The following is a 17,824-nucleotide window of genomic DNA, read 5'->3' as shown; positions in this document are numbered from 1 at the left end:
AGTGATAAAGGAGATGCCGACAGACCGGGCTCCGGGCCCCGATGGTTTTAATGGTTGTTTTCTTAAGAGTTACTAGCAAATTATTAAGGAGGACTTCTACAAGATGTGTCAGGATTTCCATGAGGGCACCCTTGATATCACCAGCATTAGCGAGGGATACATTACCTTGATACCAAAGAACTCATCTCCGGAAACCGCAAATGACTACAGGCCAATAACCTTGCTAAACTGTTGTCTGAAAATTGTCACAAAGATCTTGGCCAATCGTCTGCAGAAAGTTATTCTGAAAATCATACACAGGAACCAGTATGGGTTCATTAAGGGGAGAGCCATCCAAGACTGTCTTGCATGGTCGTTTGAATATATTCACCAATGCCAGAGGTCGTCGCGTGAGATTATTTTGCTCAAGCTGGACTTCGCCAAAGCTTTCGACACCATAGAGCACATCCCAATGATGGAGATCATGAGACACATGGGGTTCGATGACAAATGGCTGGGATGGATGGAAACAATCTTTGGATCTGGAGTGTCGTCTGTCCTCCTTAATGGGGTCCCTGGCAGAAAGTTTTAGTGTAAATGTGGGGTGCCTTAAAATTTGTTTCTGTCCGGAAGCGATTCGGACCTGCATTTGTTATAGCTTAAAATTTGTTTCTGCCCGGAATGTCCGTTCGGAATAGGAAGCAAGCCCAACGACGGACTTGGGCCTCTCGGGGAGGACCGAGTCAGTTGTTGGTTTGTCAGCTAGATCCGGCACAGGACAGGGCGACCCCCTCTCTCCACTGATTTTTGTCCTCGCTGATGATCTCCTACAAGCCGCGGTCAATGACACGTATGCTCGTGGGATGCTTGAGCTGCCCATCCCATGCAATCGTGACAGTGACTACTCGGTGGTGCAATCGCGGACGACACCATCCTGGTGATGCCAGCCTGCCCTGATCAAGTTGCCTGCATGAAAACAATCCTTGAGGACTACGCAACATCGGTTGGTCTGAAGATCAACTTTCACAAATCCACCCTCATCCTTATCAATCTTGATCAACAGCGTGCATTGCAACTGGCTCAAGTTCTTGGTTGCTCGGTTGGCTCAATGCCGTTCACCTATCTTGGCCTCCCCATGGGCCCGACCAGACCGACATTGCTTGAGCTCATGCCACTTGTGCATGGGGTGGAGAGGAAAATGTCCACGGCTCTGTCTTTGTTGTCCTCTGGGGAAAAGCTCACTCTGGTTAACTCAGCAGTGATGTCGATGTTAATTTATGCCATGTGTACAATCAAACTCCACCCCAAAGTGATTGAGCACCTTGATAAGCTGCGCAGGTACTGTCTTTGGGCGAAGAACTCTGAAGATGGTGTCAAAAACAACTCCCTAGCAGCCTGGGAGTTGGTCTGTAGACCAAAATGCAAAGGTGGGCTTGGGGTCATCTATATAAAGACTCAGAATGTTGCGGTTCTGAAGCATCTGTTTAAGTTTTACAATCACCATGACGTCCCCTGGGTGACTATGGTCTGGGATAATTACTACACGGATAGAGTTCCGCATGCGATGGACCCTGTTGGCTCTTTCTGGTGGCGTGACGTAATGCAGCTCAGTGATATTTTCTGTGGGATCACCAAAGTCACTCTGGGCAATGGATCTTCCTCCCTGTTCTGGAAAGACGTCTGGTTTGACGACCGTGACACATCATTAATGGAGATTTGTCCCAGAGCTTTCTCTTTTTTCTTAAATGAAGATGAGCCAGTTGCAAAAATTCTCACTGCTACGGACCCGAGCTTGATCTTCCACCTGCCGCTGTCCACACAAGCTCGAGAGGAAGTTAGAGAAATCTAGCAAGGAACGATGCATGCGATTCTTGATGAGGGGTGCACTGATGCCTGGGAATGCAACCTTGGTGGGGATTTCTCCTCCAAGCGATATTACGATCATTGCTTCAGAGATACAGCTGCTGATGATGCCTTCCGCTGGCTATGGAAAGCTAAAAGCCCGATCAAATTCAAAATGTTTGGCTGGCTATTGTTTGTTGATCGTCTAAACACTAGGAACATGCTGAGACGCACGCACTTTGTCGTGGCGGGCAACACTTACACTTGCATGCTTTGCCAGAACCCCCCTGAGGAAATGGTGGAACACCTCTTCTTCACTTGCCCGTTCAGCCAACAATGCTGGGCTAAGGTTGGGATGCTCTGGCCAAGCAATGGGAACAGGCTCGCTCTGCTGCATGCTGGCAGAGAACACTGGCGGCGACCACTGTTTATGGACATCTTCTTGATGGCTGCATGGAGCTTGTGGAAGGAGAGAAACAATCAACACTTTAGAGGGGTTCCACACTCTTTTGGTTCATGGCTGGCTAGATTCAAAGAGCTTCTGACCCTATTGGTTCATAGTTGTAGGGAGGAGTTGCGTCCTTTCCTAGACTCATACATACAACAATTGTAATACTTGCCTTCGTAGCCTCATAGAGTTTTTGGCCGGGAGGCCACAAAACCCACTTGTAACAATGATGTAACTGGTTTCTTTGTGAGTAATACAAAAGTCAGTGGGAGCCTCTCCCACTGTCGTTGACCCTCAAAAAAAACCAAGTATCTAGGGTAGTTCCACTTCCAGGGACAATTCCCTTTGTAGTAGAAGCACTCAGTTTCAGGCTTGGGTCTAGCTTTGGGTTTCTTCATGGGAGTGGCAACTTGCTTGCCATTCTTCTTGAAGTTCCCTTTCTTTGCCCTTTTACTTGAAACTAGTGGTCTTGTCAACCATCAACACCTGATGCTTTTTCTTGATTTCTACTTTCGCTGATTTCAGCATCGCGAAGAGCTTGGGAATCGTTTTTGTCATCCCTTGCATATTATAGTTCATCACGAAGTTCTAGTAGCTTGGTGATAGTGACTAGAGAATACTATCAATCACTATATTATCTAAAAGATAAACTCCCACTTGATTCAAGTGATTGTAGTACCCAGACAATCTGAGCACATGCTCACTGGTTGAGCTATTCTCCTCCATCTTGTAGGCAAAGTACTGTCAGAGATCTCATACCTCTCGACACGGGCATGAGTCCGAAACACTAATTTCAACCCTTGGAACATCTTATATGCTCCATGACGTTCAAAACGTTTTTGAAGTCCCGGTTCTAAGCCGTAAAGCATGGTGCACTAAACTATCAAGTAGTCATCATACCGAGCTTTGCCAAACGTTCATAACGTCTGTATCTGCTCCTGCAATAGATCCGTCACCTAGCGGTGCATCAAGGACATGATACTTCTATGCAGCAATGACGATAATGCTCAGATCATGGACCTAGTCTGCATCATCGCTACTATCATTTTTCAACTTATCTTTCTCTAGGAACATATAAAAAATAAATGGGGAGCTACTTCGCAAGCTATTGATCTACAACATAGATATGCAAATACTATCACGACTAAGTTCATGATAAATTAAGGTTCAATTAATCATGTTACTTAAGAACTCCCACTTAGATAGACATCCCTCTAATCATCTAAGTGAGCACGTGATCCAAATCAACTAAACCATGTCCAATCATCACGTGAGATGGAGTAGTTTTCAATGGGGAACATCACTATGTTGATCATATCTACTATATGATTCACGCTCGACCTTTCGGTCTTAGTGTTCCGAGGCCATATCTGCATATGCTAGGCTCATCAAGTTTAACCCGAGTATTCTGCATGTGCAAAACTGGCTTGCACCCGTTGTATGTGAATGTAGAGCTTATCACACCCGATCATCACGTGGTGTCTCAGCACGAAGAACTGTCGCAACGGTGCATACTCAGGGAGAACACTTATACCTTGAAATTTAGTGAGAGATCATCTTATAATGCTATCGCCGAACTAAGCAAAATAAGATGCATAAAGGATAAACATCACATGCAATCAATATAAGTGATATGATATGGCCATCATCATCTTGTGCCTTTGATCTCCATCTCCAAAGCACCGTCATGATCACCATTGTCACCGGCGCGACACCTTGATCTCCATCGTAGCATCGTTGTCGTCTCGCCAACTACTGCTTCTACGACTATCGCTACCGCTTAGTGATGAAGTAAAAACAATTACATGGCGATTGCATTGCATACAATAAAGCGACAACCGTATGGCTCCTGCCAGTTGCCGATAACTCAGTTACAAAACATGATCATCTCATACAATAAAATATAGCATCATGTCTTGACCATATCACATCATAACATGCCCTGCAAAAACAAGTTAGTCGTCCTCTACTTTGTTGTTGCAAGTTTTACGTGGCTGCTACGGGCTTAGCAAGAACCGTTCTTACCTACGCATCAAAAACCACAATGATTTTTCGTCAAGTGTGCTGTTTTAACCTTCAACAAGGACCAGGCGTAGCCACACTCGATTCAACTAAAGTTGGAGAAACAGACACCCACCAGCCACCTGTGTGCGAAGCACGTCGGTAGAACCAGTCTCGCGTAAGCGTACGCGTAATGTCAGTCTGGGCCGCTTCATCCAACAATACCGCCGAATCAAAGTCTGACATGCTGGTAAGCAGTATGACTATTATCGCCCACAACTCTTTGTGTTCTACTCGTGCATATAACATATACGCATAGACCTGGCTCGGATGCCACTGTTGGGGAACCCAGTAATTTCAAAAAAAAATTCCTACGATCACTTAAGATCTATCTAGGTGATGCATAGCACTGAGAAGGGAGAGTGTTATCTACGTACCCTCGTAGACCGGAAGCGGAAGCGTTATGACAACGCGTTTGATGTAGTCGTACGTCTTCACGATCCGACCGGTCCTAGCACCGATGGTACGACACCTCCGCGATCTGCACACGTTCAGCTCCGTGACATCCCATGAGCTCTAGATTCAGCTGAGGTCGAGGGAGAGTTTCGTCAGCACGGCGGCGTGATGATGGTGATGATGAAGTTACCGACGCAGGCCTTCGCCCAAGAACTACAACGATATGACCAAGGTGGAAATCTATGAAGGGGGCACCGCACACGGCTAAACAATCAACTTGTGTGTCTATGGGGTGCCCCCCATCCCCGTATAAAAAGGAGTGGAGGAGGGGAGGGCCGGCCCTCTCATGGCGTGATACGTCTCCAACGTATCTATAATTTTTGATTGTTCCATGCTATTATATTATCCATCCAGGATGTTTTATATGCATTTATATGATGTTTTATATGATTTTTGGGACTAACCTATTAACCTAGAGCCCAGTGCCAGTTTCTGTTTTTTCCTTGTTTTTGAGTATCGCAGAAAAGGAATACCAAACGGAGTCCAATTGACGTGCCAATTTTTGATGATTTTTGATGGACCAAAAGAAGCCCCCGAAGTAAAAGAGTTGGGACAGAAGAGTCCCGAGTTGTCCAAGAGGGTGGAGGGCACGCCCTACCACCCTGGGCATGGGCCCCTATCTTGTGGATGACTCAGAGACCCCCCTGATGTGAGACCTATGCCAAAAATTCCTATAAATATAGAATCCTCCAGAAAATAACCTAGATCAGGAGTTCCACTGCCGCAAGCCTTTGTAGCCACCAAAAACCAATCGGGACCCTGTTCCGACACCCTGCCGGAGGGGGGGATCCCTCACCGGTGGCCATCTTCATCATCCCGGCGCTCTCCATGACGAGGAGGGAGTAGTTCACCCTCTGGGCTGAGGGTATGTACCAGTAGCTATGTGTTTGATCTCTCTCTCTCTCTCATGTTCTTGATTTGGCACGATCTTAATGTATCGCGAGCTTTGCTATTACAGTTGGATCTTATGATGTTTCTCCCCCTCTACTCTCTTGTAATGGATTGAGTTTTCCCTTCGAAGTTATCATATTGGATTGAGTCTTTAAGGATTTGAGAACACTTGATGTATGTCTTGCATGTGCTTATCTGTGGTGACAATGGGATATTCATGTGATCTACTTGATGTATGTTTTGGTGATCAACTTGCGGGTTCAGTGACCTTGTGAACTTGTGCATAGGGGTTGGCACACGTTTTCATCTTGACTCTCCGGTAGAAACTTTGGGGCACTCTTTGAAGTTCTTTGTGTTGGTTGAATAGATGAATCTGAGATTGTGTGATGCATATCGTATAATCATACCCACGGATACTTGAGGTGACATTGGAGTATCTAGGTGACATTAGGGTTTTGGTTGATTTGTGTCTTAAGGTGTTATTCTAGTACGAAATCTATGATAGATCGAACGGAAAGAATAGCTTCGTGTTATTTTACTACAGACTCTTGAATAGATCGATCAGAAAGGATAACTTTGAGGTGGTTTCGTACCCTACAATAATCTCTTTGTTTGTTCTCCGCTATTAGTGACTTTGGAGTGACTCTTTGTTGCATGTTGAGGGATAGTTATATAATCCAGTTAGTTATTATTGTTGAGAGAACTTGCACTAGCGAAAGTATGAACCCTATGGAGTGCTACCTCTTGAGCACTGCATTGGTTTTCCCTTGAAGAGGAAAGGGTGATGCAGTAAAGTAAAGTAAGTATTTCCCTCAGTTTTTGAGAACCAAGGTATCAATCCAGTAGGAGACCACGCGCGAGTCCCACGCACCTACACAAACAAATAAGAACCTCACAACCAACGCGATAAAGGGGTTGTCAATCCTTCACGGACACTTACGAGAGTGAGATCTGATAGAGATGATAAGATAATATTTTTGGTATTTTTATGATAAAGATTAAAAGTAAAGATTGCAAAGTAAACAAAGATAGAAATAGCTTTTTGATGGGAGATTAATATGATGGAGAATAGACCCGGGGCCATAGGTTTCACTAGTGGCTTCTCTCAAGATAGCATAAGTATTACGGTGGGTAAACGAATTACTGTCGAGAAATTGATAGAATTGAGCATAGTTATGAGAATATCTAGGTATGATCATGTATATAGGCATCACGTCCGTGACAAGTAGACCGAGTCCTGCCTTCATCTACTACTATTACTCCACACATCGACCGCTCTCCAGCATGCATCTAGAGTATTAAGTTCATAAGAACAGAGTAATGCTTTAAGCAAGATGACATCATGTAGAGGGATAAACTCACGCAATATGATATAAACCCCATCTTTTTATCCTCGATGACAACAATACAATACGTGTCGTTTCCCCTACTGTCACTGGGATCGAGCACCGCAAGATTGAACCCAAAGCTAAGCACTTCTCCCATTGCAATAAAGATCAATCTAGTAGGTCAAACCAAACTGATAATTCGAAGAGACTTGCAAAGATAACCAATCATACATAAAAGAATTCAGAGGAGATTCAAATATTGTTCATAGGTAATCTTGATCATAAACCCACAATTCATCGGATCTCGACAAACACACCGCAAAAGAAGAGTTACATCAAATAGATCTCCAAGAGAATCAAGGAGAACTTTGTATTGAGATCCAAAGAGAGAGAAGAAGCCATCTAGCTAATAACTATGGACCTGAAGGTCTGGGGTAAACTACTCACACATCATCGGAGAGCCTATGGTGTTGATGTAGAAGCCCTCCGTGATCAATGCCCCCTCCGGCAGAACGCCGGAAAAGGCCCCAAGATGGGATCTCACGGGTACAGAAGGTTGCGGCGGTGGAAATAGGGTTTTGGCTCCATCTCTGATGGTTTCGGGGTACGTAGGTATACATAGGAGGAAGAAGTAGGTCGGTGGAGCTACGAGGGGCCCACGAGGGTGGAGGGCGCCCCCCTGCCTCGTGGCCTCCTCAGTGATTTCTTGACGTCCACTCCAAGTCCTCTGGATCACGTTTGTTCAAAAAATAACTCTCCCGAAGGTTTCATTCCGTTTGGACTCCGTTTGATATTCCTTTTCTGTGAAACACTGAAATAGGCAAAAAAACAGCAATTTGGGCTGGGCCTCCGGTTAATAGGTTAGTCCCAAAAATAATATAAAAGTGTATAAATAAGCCCATTAAATATCCAAAACATAATATATAATAGCATGGAGCAATCAAAAATTGTAGATACGTTCGAGACGTATCAGGGAGTAGCGCCAGTTCTCTTGCACAGTTCTCTTGCACCATGCTCTCTTGACAACGAAGGCCGGTGATTGCTGCCATTGCGGCAAGCTGGACGGCACGCTCGGGAGTAGCGCCGTAACCACCGTGGAAACTATAGGTGCGCTTACCAACAGGAATCGGGGCTGACAGATGGACATGAGCAACATACTCCAGGATTCTTCCTCCGGCAGAAGACTGGAATACTTGATAATGAGGTGGATCTCCGACTGGATAAATACTACGCCACATAACACCAAGGAGGGTGGCAAAGCTGAGAGGTGCAGGAGTGGGACTGAACGCAATAGGAACAACACTGGGAGCTATGGGGATGGCACGGAACCCATGGAAGTTGACCGCCATCTACACATGAAGCAGGGGTTAGGGTAACCGAGATAAGACTATATGCAGCAAACAAATGCAACAACCAAATGCAGCAAGCAAGGGCAACAACCAGACCCTATACTACCGTTTTTCTAACGTTCCAGCCGACTAGGACGCTCTACAGCCAGACCTGCTCTGATACCAAGCCTGTGGCACCCCGGCTCAGAGAAAACCGGAACGCCCCGTATTCCAGCCCAGAGATCGAGATGAAGTCTTCTGGAATACGGCACTGCTTAGCATAGAACAAATTAGCTCTTAATTACAATCTATTTGGGTACAAGTGTTACATCGGCACGGCGACACTACGCCTGCCACTGTTGCTCTATGCAAGCAGCAGACAACTCGAAGCAGCGGAATAACTCTAGCAGCGGAACAACGACGACGGTGGTGAACTCCACTCCGCAGGGACTCTGGCTGGAATGCTTATCCTAGCTCGCAAACAAGGAATCCACGGCAAACAAGCAACCAAATCTGGCATGACCTGCAAACTGGCATGACACGCCAGGTCAGTACATTGAATGTACTTGCAAGCTCACAATAATCCAGAAGCATTCAAGACAAACAACAGCATGGCAATTACAGGTTAATCAGGGATTATCATGGTATCATCAGAACAACATAGCATGAACAACATAAACATGGTACAACTAGAACAACATGAACATGGCATGAACATATGAATCTGACGATACTAGCATGCAACATGATGACACTATCATGCACCATTTATTCTGTTCGGGTTACCTCATGACCATCACAAGCACAAACTTACCAACCTCGAACATCACACGGTCATCTCAGGATCAAATCAAGCTTGGTATAAACAATACCGTAGTAGTCATTACATGACCACAAGGAGCTTGATCTTTACCCACGATTCTCACACAACATCATGAATATCCAACAACTCGGTATCCTCGATACCACGGTGATCGTTCGTAGATCACCAACGGAACTACACTTGGTTCAATGGGTTACCTCGTAACCAAACGGTGATCATTCACGGATCACATAACCAACATATCTCATCATCGAACCGGGGTTGTAATTGAGCACATCATTATTATTATTACTGTTGACCCATAGTGTGACTGACACGAACTAGGCCCTTATCCGCAGGCATGGCTATCGATAGATTTAATACACACTCTGCAGAGGTTAGCACACTGTACCCACACCACGGAACCCATGGCCTCTCGCTCCCATTCGGGTGGACCAACGGCGTTCCTACAAAACCGTCCTACTGCCATGACACTCTCCCGGCCACTCCGAGTCACTCCCCACTGGGCTAAGTCCTGGGTGGCCCCGTGCCTACCAAAGGCACCAACGGCCACCGTCGTGGCAAAACAGCCACCATCGTGGCAAAACGGTCCCAAACGGGGACAATCCGGATATAACTACAGCGGGCACACAAGGCTTATGTACGCCTACCTGATCAGGGTAGCGCGCGCCCATAACCTTCCCTCGTGGGAGGCACCGGCGAGAGGCACAACAATAGACCCAGTTAGGGCCTTCCCATAAAGGCAAGCGTGGTTGCACTGGTCAGCTCGATATGGTGGCACCATGACTCAGCCAACAGTTGTTCAAGTGCAGATAAGTCCCATTAAACTTGAATGCAATATGTTGAGCCATGATAAAATAACATGATGCAATTACAATACATGAGCATGATATCAACATAAGCAAGGAAGTACAACATAATCATCGAGCATAACCATAATGAAACATTTAACCAAATGAGCATGGCAAACTGACAAGCATAACAGTACACATGAGCATATCATGATTAATAGCATCAAAATAAATAACATGCAAGAACTCATCTAGAGTATTACAAGTAAGCATATACCCAATGGAATACATAGTAACATACATAGCTACGGCACCAGATAACCGATCGTAAACATGCAGCAGAAAGAACACACTGCCACTACTAGCAAACAAGACATAAAACAATAATACCAGTAATAAGTCCAAGATAACAAGATGCTGAAGAGCATAGCATGAAAGGGAACACAGATGTATAAGCATCACCGAACAATGATAATCGTATCAAACAAGCAAACATTTATTAAATATTCAAGTTGAAAACCATGTCTACTACATGACTATCATGCAAGTGGTTGTTGTGGCTTGCCTGGGGGTGACGGAGACTCCGGGAAGAAGTGCGGTGAAGCCGCGGAATGAAACGTCGGGTGGTTCACTCTCGAAGGCGGCTGATTAGAGGCAAGGGCATAATGGTCATTTTCATAGTGAGAAAACCTTATGAAAATGGTACCAATAGAAAGATCTCGACGAGACAAAGAAGTGAGCATTGGTTTCACCTCAATCGGAGTTACGGTTGCGGAGTTATGAGGTGTAGAAGATCAGGGACCTATCGGTGATTTTTTTAGCAAACAGGCCCCTGGAGGAAAAACGGAAGGCGCCTTCGATCCGAATACGTCTTCTGCACAGAGAAACGTATTTTGAGCCGAAGTGCAAAGTGAATACGCTTTCATAACTGAGAAAGCGCATTTCAGATAAAAGGGGAAGGAAATACGCTTTCATAAAACGAAAACGCATTTCAAGAAAACGTTTCCACTTACAAACGCAGGCCCGGGGCGGGCTCAACGCCAAGACACTGCCAGGTGGGGTCAGGGAAGGCGCGGGGCCCACCTGGCCTCGTCTTCTTCCTCCTCTCCCTGCCCCCGATGGAAACAGAGGAGGGAGCAGGGGAGGGCGCTGCCGGCGACGGCCGGCCGGCTCAGGCGGTCTCCGGCCGAACGGAGAGCACCGGTGGGCTCGGGGAAGAGCACTGGGCGCCGGGGAGGGATGGGACGGCAGCGCACGGCGAAGGCAGAGAGCCAGGCGCGACGGTGGGTGCGTTGCTCGTCGGAGCAGGGCACTTCGGTGAGGGCTATGGGGTCCGGAAGGCTCGCCGGGATGAGGGGAGGACGGTGGAGGTGGTGGAGCGGAGCGAGGATGCTCGGGTCGACCGGACGAAGAGACGGCCGAGAGACAGGGGCAACGGCCATGCGTGGGGCACGCGTCCAGGGTGGACTCCGGCGAGGGGCGAGGTGAGGTGGTGGGGCGAACCGCGGGGATGAGAGGCTCTAGTGGACAGCTCGGGAGGAGGAGAGGAGCGCTGTGGTGGTCGGAACCGAGACCAACTCCGTCGAGGTCACGGCGATCCGAGGAAGAAACAGCGAGGGCGAGCTGCTCCGGTGGGCAAAAGAGGCGGGGGAGGAGTGAGTGAGTTGCGCGAGGGCTCGGGGCACGCTTATTTAGCCGAGGGAAGGGCTCTAGAGCAACGCTAGCGAGCTTGTGCGGTGCTCTAATGGTGGACAGAGGCTGGGCATGGCACAGGCATGGCGTTTGCGACGCATTTAAGGCAAACCACGACGAGGCAGCGATGCAGGGCGACGCAGACGAGCACAGGGGAGCTCATGGACAATGTTTGAGGTCGAGACGAGGAGGGAGACGATGAGCACAGGGGCGGGAAGACTCCAGAGCACGCAATTAGGCATGACATCAGCATGATCACCACGCGCACTGGAGCAAACACCTCGTTTTGGCTGGACAGACCATGTCCAGTGGATAGACCGATGTGCCTTTAGTCAAAATGAGGAAATTAATCGGTCCAGGGGCAAAGAAGTGATTTGCACCTAGTGCCACAGTAAATCAACAGGAAGGTGTTTGTAACTTTGTAAACACCCATGATGCGACTATATCTCCCACGTGTCGAGGCACAACTTAGAGGCATAACCGCATTGTGGTTTTGTCGCAAGAAGGGTCTTCTTCACACAATCCCATGTAATGAACAAGAATGGGATAAAGAGTTGGCTTACAATCGCCACTTCACACAATACATAAATAAATCATACATCAATCAGAGTACACACATAGGTCCGACTACGGAACCAAAAGAAAAGAAGACAACCCAACTGCTAGATCCCCGATCGTCCCAACTGGGCTCCACTACTGATCAACAGGAAAAGAAACATAGTAACGACCAAGGTCCTCGTCGAACTCCCACTTGAGTTCGGTAGCATCGCCTGAACGAAGGATATTCCTTCTCCCGGGAAGACCCGATCAGTCTCGGAATCCCGGTTTACAAGACATTTCGACAATGGTAAAACAAGACCAGCAAGACCACCCGCTGTGCCGACAAATCCCGATAGGAGCTGCACATATCTCGTTCTCAGGGCACACCGGATAAGCTAAGCATACAGGTACCCCATGAAGAATAACTTGTAACGCCCATGATGCGGCTATATCTTCCACGTGTCGAGGCATGACTTAGAGACATAACCGCATTGTGGTATTGTCGCAAGAAGGGTTATCTTCACACAATCCCATGTAATGAACAAGAATGGGATAACGAGAGTTGGCGTACAATCGCCACTTCACACAATAGATAAATATAATTCATACATCATCCAGAATCCACACATAGACCGACTACGGTCAAATCCAAATGAAAATAAGATAACCCCAAATGCTAGATCCCCGATCGTCCCAACTGGGCTCCACTACTAATCATCCGGAAATGAAACATAGTAACGACCACGTTCCTCGTCGAACTCCCACTTGAGCTCAGTTGCGTCATCTGCACTGGTATCATCGGCACCTGCAACTGTTTTGGTAGAATCTGTGAGTCACGAGGACTCAGCAATCTCACACCCGCGAGATCAAGACTATTTAAGCTTATAGGAAAGGGTGGAGTAATGAGGTGGAGCTGCAGCAATCACTAAGCATATATGGTGGCTAACATACGCAATTGAGAGCGAGAAGAGAAGCAACGCAACGGTCGCGAAGCTAGAAATGATCAAGAAGTGATCCTGAAACTACTTATGTTCATTCATAACTCCAACCGTGTTCACTTCCCGGACTCCGCCGAGAAGAGACCATCACGGCTACACACGCGGTTGATGTATTTTAATTGAGTCAAGTGTCATGTACTCTACAACCGGACATTAACAAATTCCCATCTGCCTCATAACCACGGGCACGGCTTTCGAAAGATAATACCCTGCAGGGGTGTCCCAACTTAGCCCATTATAAGCTCTCACGGTCAACGAAGGATAAACCTTCTCCCGAGAAGACCCGATCAGTCTCGGAATCCCGGTTTACAAGAGATTTCGACAATGGTAAAACAAGACCAGCAAAGCCGCCCGATGTGCCGATAAATCCCGATAAGAGCTGCACATATCTCGTTCTCAGGGCACACCGGATGAACACTACGTACAACTAAAACCAGCCCTCGAGTTTCCCCAAGGTGGCGCTGCAAGTGGCTCTAGTTTGGACCAGCACTCAGAGGAACACTGGCACGGGGGTTTAAATAAAGATGACCCTCGGGCTCGCGAAAACCCAAGGGAAAAAGGCTTAGGTGGCAAATGGTAAAACCAAGGTTGGGCCTTGCTGGAGGAGTTTTATTCAAGGCGAACTGTCAAGGGGGTCCCATAAATCACCCAACCGCGTAAGGAACGCAAACTCAAGGAACATAATACCGGTATGACGGAAACTAGGGCGGCAAGAGTGGAACAAAACACCAGGCATAAGGCCGAGCCTTCCACCCTTTACCAAGTATATAGATGCATTAATTAAATAAGAGATATTGTGATATTCCAAAATATCCATGTTCCAACATGGAACCAACTTCAACTTCACCTGCAACTAGCAACGCTATAAGAAGGGCTGAGCAAAAGCGGTAACTTAGCCAAACAACGGTTTGCTAGGAAAGGATGGTTAGAGACTTGACATGGCAATATGGGAGGCATGATATAGCAAGTGGTAGGTACCGCAGCATAGCAATAGAACGAACAACTAGCAAAGCAAAGATAGAAGTGATTTCGAGGGTATGGTCATCTTGCCTGCAAGGTTCTCAGAGTTGTTGAAAGCTTGATCCTCGTAAGCGTACTCAACAGGTTCCTCGTTCACGAACTCGTCTCCCGGCTCTACCCACAGCAAGAACACAAGCAATGGAACCACAATCAATCACGAGAAATGCACAATCAACATGATGCAATACATGCATGATATGCGAGATATGATATGCGATGCGTTTGCGTGCTCCGGGAGAAAAAGGATGAACAAGGCAGTAACTGTAACATCCCAAATTTTCAATTTGGAATGTTATACATAGATCATCATTTCATATCATGTTTTGTTGCATTTTGACAAAATCCTCGATAAATCCTAAGCAACTCAAGGACCCTCGGAGAGAGTTGGGGATTTTCTCGAATTTTCTTATTTGATTTTTCAAACGAGGATTGGGATTTTTAATTATTTTTCTCTCCGGGAAAATATTTCAATTTTAAATAAACGAGAGGAGAAAATATGACTTCTCCAAAACAATTGAAATACCAGAGGAAAAATGTTAAAAACATTATTTGGAATTTATTGGATTTTATTTGCAATTTTTATTGCATTTAAAAATATGCATGTTTTCAAAATATTTATTTTTGATTTTAAAAACGTTCACCCTATTCTAGATTTTCTAACTAGACGGGGAAAATTTATTTCATATTTTTCTGATTTTTATTTATTTTTCTACGCAATTTTTCCCGCGGAACTTATTTAAAAAAAATACGCGCCCGCGCGGACTGGGCCAAAGGCCCAGCCGACGGCCCGCCTCGCGGCTTCCTCTCCCCGCACGGGAGCACGCCCGCCGGAGTCCGAGCTCGCCACGGGAGCCGCCGCCGCCTCAGTGCCCCCTTCCCCAAGCCCCCTAGCCCCCCTCCATATATACCCCCCCTCCGTTTTCGCCACCATCGCCGCCGGAGGAGCCGCCCACCGCCGCCGCATCTAGCCGCGCCGCCGCCTTTGCCTCGCCGCCCGCCGCCGGGAGCCCCGAGCCGGAGCCCCTCGCCGCCGGAGCCGCCGCCCCCGAGCCCCGCATCCCCCCCCCCCCCCCCCGCCGCCCGAGCCCCGCCCGCCGGAGTCCCACCGAGGTACTGCTGCCGCCGGCCGTTTTTGCTATTGACCGGTTTTCTGTAAAAAAAAAACCCTAGATCGGTTTTTTTTCGGTTTTCTTATTTTACGAGCGTTCACCGAACCGTTCGTTTTAACGAACGCGTTCATCGGTTTTTCTCTGTTAACGAACGTCCGTTATTTAACCGTTCGTCCATTTTTTCTTTTTCGTCGGATTTTCTCGTTATTTTCTCAGATTCGATTTCCGATCGAAATTTCGAATCTGTTTAACTTTTCGCTCGTTTATCGGAATCAGGTGATTCAAGCGCCTAGAGTTTCGTCTCGAAATTCTCTTTCCGTTTAACCTACTCAAACAAGTTTTTGCTACAGTAAAATTTGACCTAGATCCAGATTAGCAAACGAAGTTTCTTTCTTTCGCCGTTTGACTTTCGTTGCTTCTCTCGAGTTGATTCTTTTTGCAAACCGGAGTTCTTAAGTTGAACTTTCTGGTTGGATCTTTCTTTCGAGTTTTACCTGTGCATTAGATGAGTACTGATTGTATGCTTGTTTGTTTGCGATAGAGTATCCGGAGTGTGCCGCTTGTTACTTCGACTCGCTAGGTTTTGCAGATCATCAGCAAGGCAAGTAACACTTTGATCATACCCCGTTCATACCCAGTTTTTTTTGCATTAGATCTATTTCCTCAAACACATTGCATGATTAGGATCTAATTAAACTGTGGGTATTGGGAAGTAGTTGAGGTAGTACCTATTACCTGTTATATATCGAACCCTTGGGAGTTACTTCTACGTTGCTTTATATTGCCATGCTATGCTCGTAGACGTGGATTGGGTTTGAGAGATATTCATGACAGATGTGAGTGTTTAATAATGGTTCAACTTAAGGTGGCAACTAAAACTCACATCTGGGTGGATTGAGGCACCTGGAGAACCCAGTGTTGTCTGTTTGTATAAGGTCCGCCACCCAGGCTCAAAGGGATCATAAGATTATTCATGCTAGAAACTTCCGTGTGCAGCCGCAAGCTATTATGGGCTCTAGCATAGCTGAGTAGGTTACAGGATCTCTTGAAGAGGTGAACTAGCAGATGTAGGGGAAAGTAGGTGTACCGGTCCATCCAGAGTAGAGAGTGACTGTTTCTGAAAGACTGTGTCTCGGTCATCCGTTTCTCAAACATCATGCAGTGCGAGAATCAAAGCGGAGGCGATCGAGTCTTGTGGGAAAAGTGCACAAACCTCTGCAGAGTGTACAAACTGATCATGATTAGCCGTGTCCCCGGTTATGGACAACTTGAGTATCTAGTACCTGGATTATCATTTGAATCTCATCACCGTGATACTTATAATTAATTTTGTTGGGTTAATGATGTTACTTAATTGGGATTGAGTTGGAGGTACCTTCTCAATGTTTCAACCACCATGATAGTTAAATAAAATTTATTCCTTTGCAGTAGGATAAAATTGGCTTTTCGCAAAAACTGTAACCATAGAGCTTTCCACCAGCCATATATGCATATAGTATAGCATTATCATTGTTCATTGTTCTCTATGTGTTGCTTTGCCAGCATATTCTATGTGCTGACCCGTTTTTGGGCTGCAACGTTTCATGTTGCAGACTTTTCAGACGACGAGTAAGGTGCCTTAGGTCGTGGTCTTATACTCAGTGATGCCGCTGGAGTTGATGGACTCACTTATCTTCCAAGTCTTCCGCTGTTATCGTTTTTAGATGGCCTTAAGCCATGTTTATTCTTAATCTCTTTGGAGATATTCGATGTAATAAGTGTGTGATTGCTACTCTGTTATAAATCCTTCATTTGTACTGTGCGTGTCAGCATTACTGATCCAGGGATGACACTGGTGCACAGCAGCACAGGCCATTTGAGGTCTGGTCGCTATAGTAACTTGGCAAACCAAGTATGCCACTGGAAAAATGAGATGATTTCGGTCAAATACGATATAAAGATCACCGGAAACGGATGCACGGTTTGCAAATGGGAAGCAAAACAAGGATGACACGATTCTGCGATTAACAGCATGATAGCACTTAGAATTCAACAAGTAACTATGCTACAGCAACCCTAACATATTATATATGTTTTTGGGGTAGAAAAATCTCACCAATCCAGTGGTGGCATTAGTTTCTGCATTTGAGCAAGTTCATGAACATGTCATTTTACATCATGTTGCTGTTTGTATTTTATGTGTATATTCATGCAAATATGCTATGTGGTTGTTTTGCACATGAATAGCTTCATTTTCATGTATACTTCATGCTAGAATTTGTTCCATGCCATGACATTCCTGGTAGTGAGTTAAACAAGCTTCTCGCTCTTATTTGCGTATGTTAGCCACCATATATGCTAGTGCTTGCTGCAGCTCCACCTCATTACCCCATCCTTTCCTATAAGCTTAAATAGTCTTGATCTCGCGGGTGTGAGATTGCTGAGTCCTCGTGACTCACAGATACTTCCAAAATAGTTGCAGGTGCCGAGGATACCAGTGCAGGTGATGCTACCGAACTCAAGTGGGAGTTCGACGAGG

Source organism: Aegilops tauschii, chromosome 4 (assembly GCF_002575655.3).
Source record: "Aegilops tauschii subsp. strangulata cultivar AL8/78 chromosome 4, Aet v6.0, whole genome shotgun sequence".
Lineage (NCBI taxonomy): Eukaryota > Viridiplantae > Streptophyta > Magnoliopsida > Poales > Poaceae > Aegilops > Aegilops tauschii.
Note: the sequence above shows the minus strand (reverse complement) of the source record.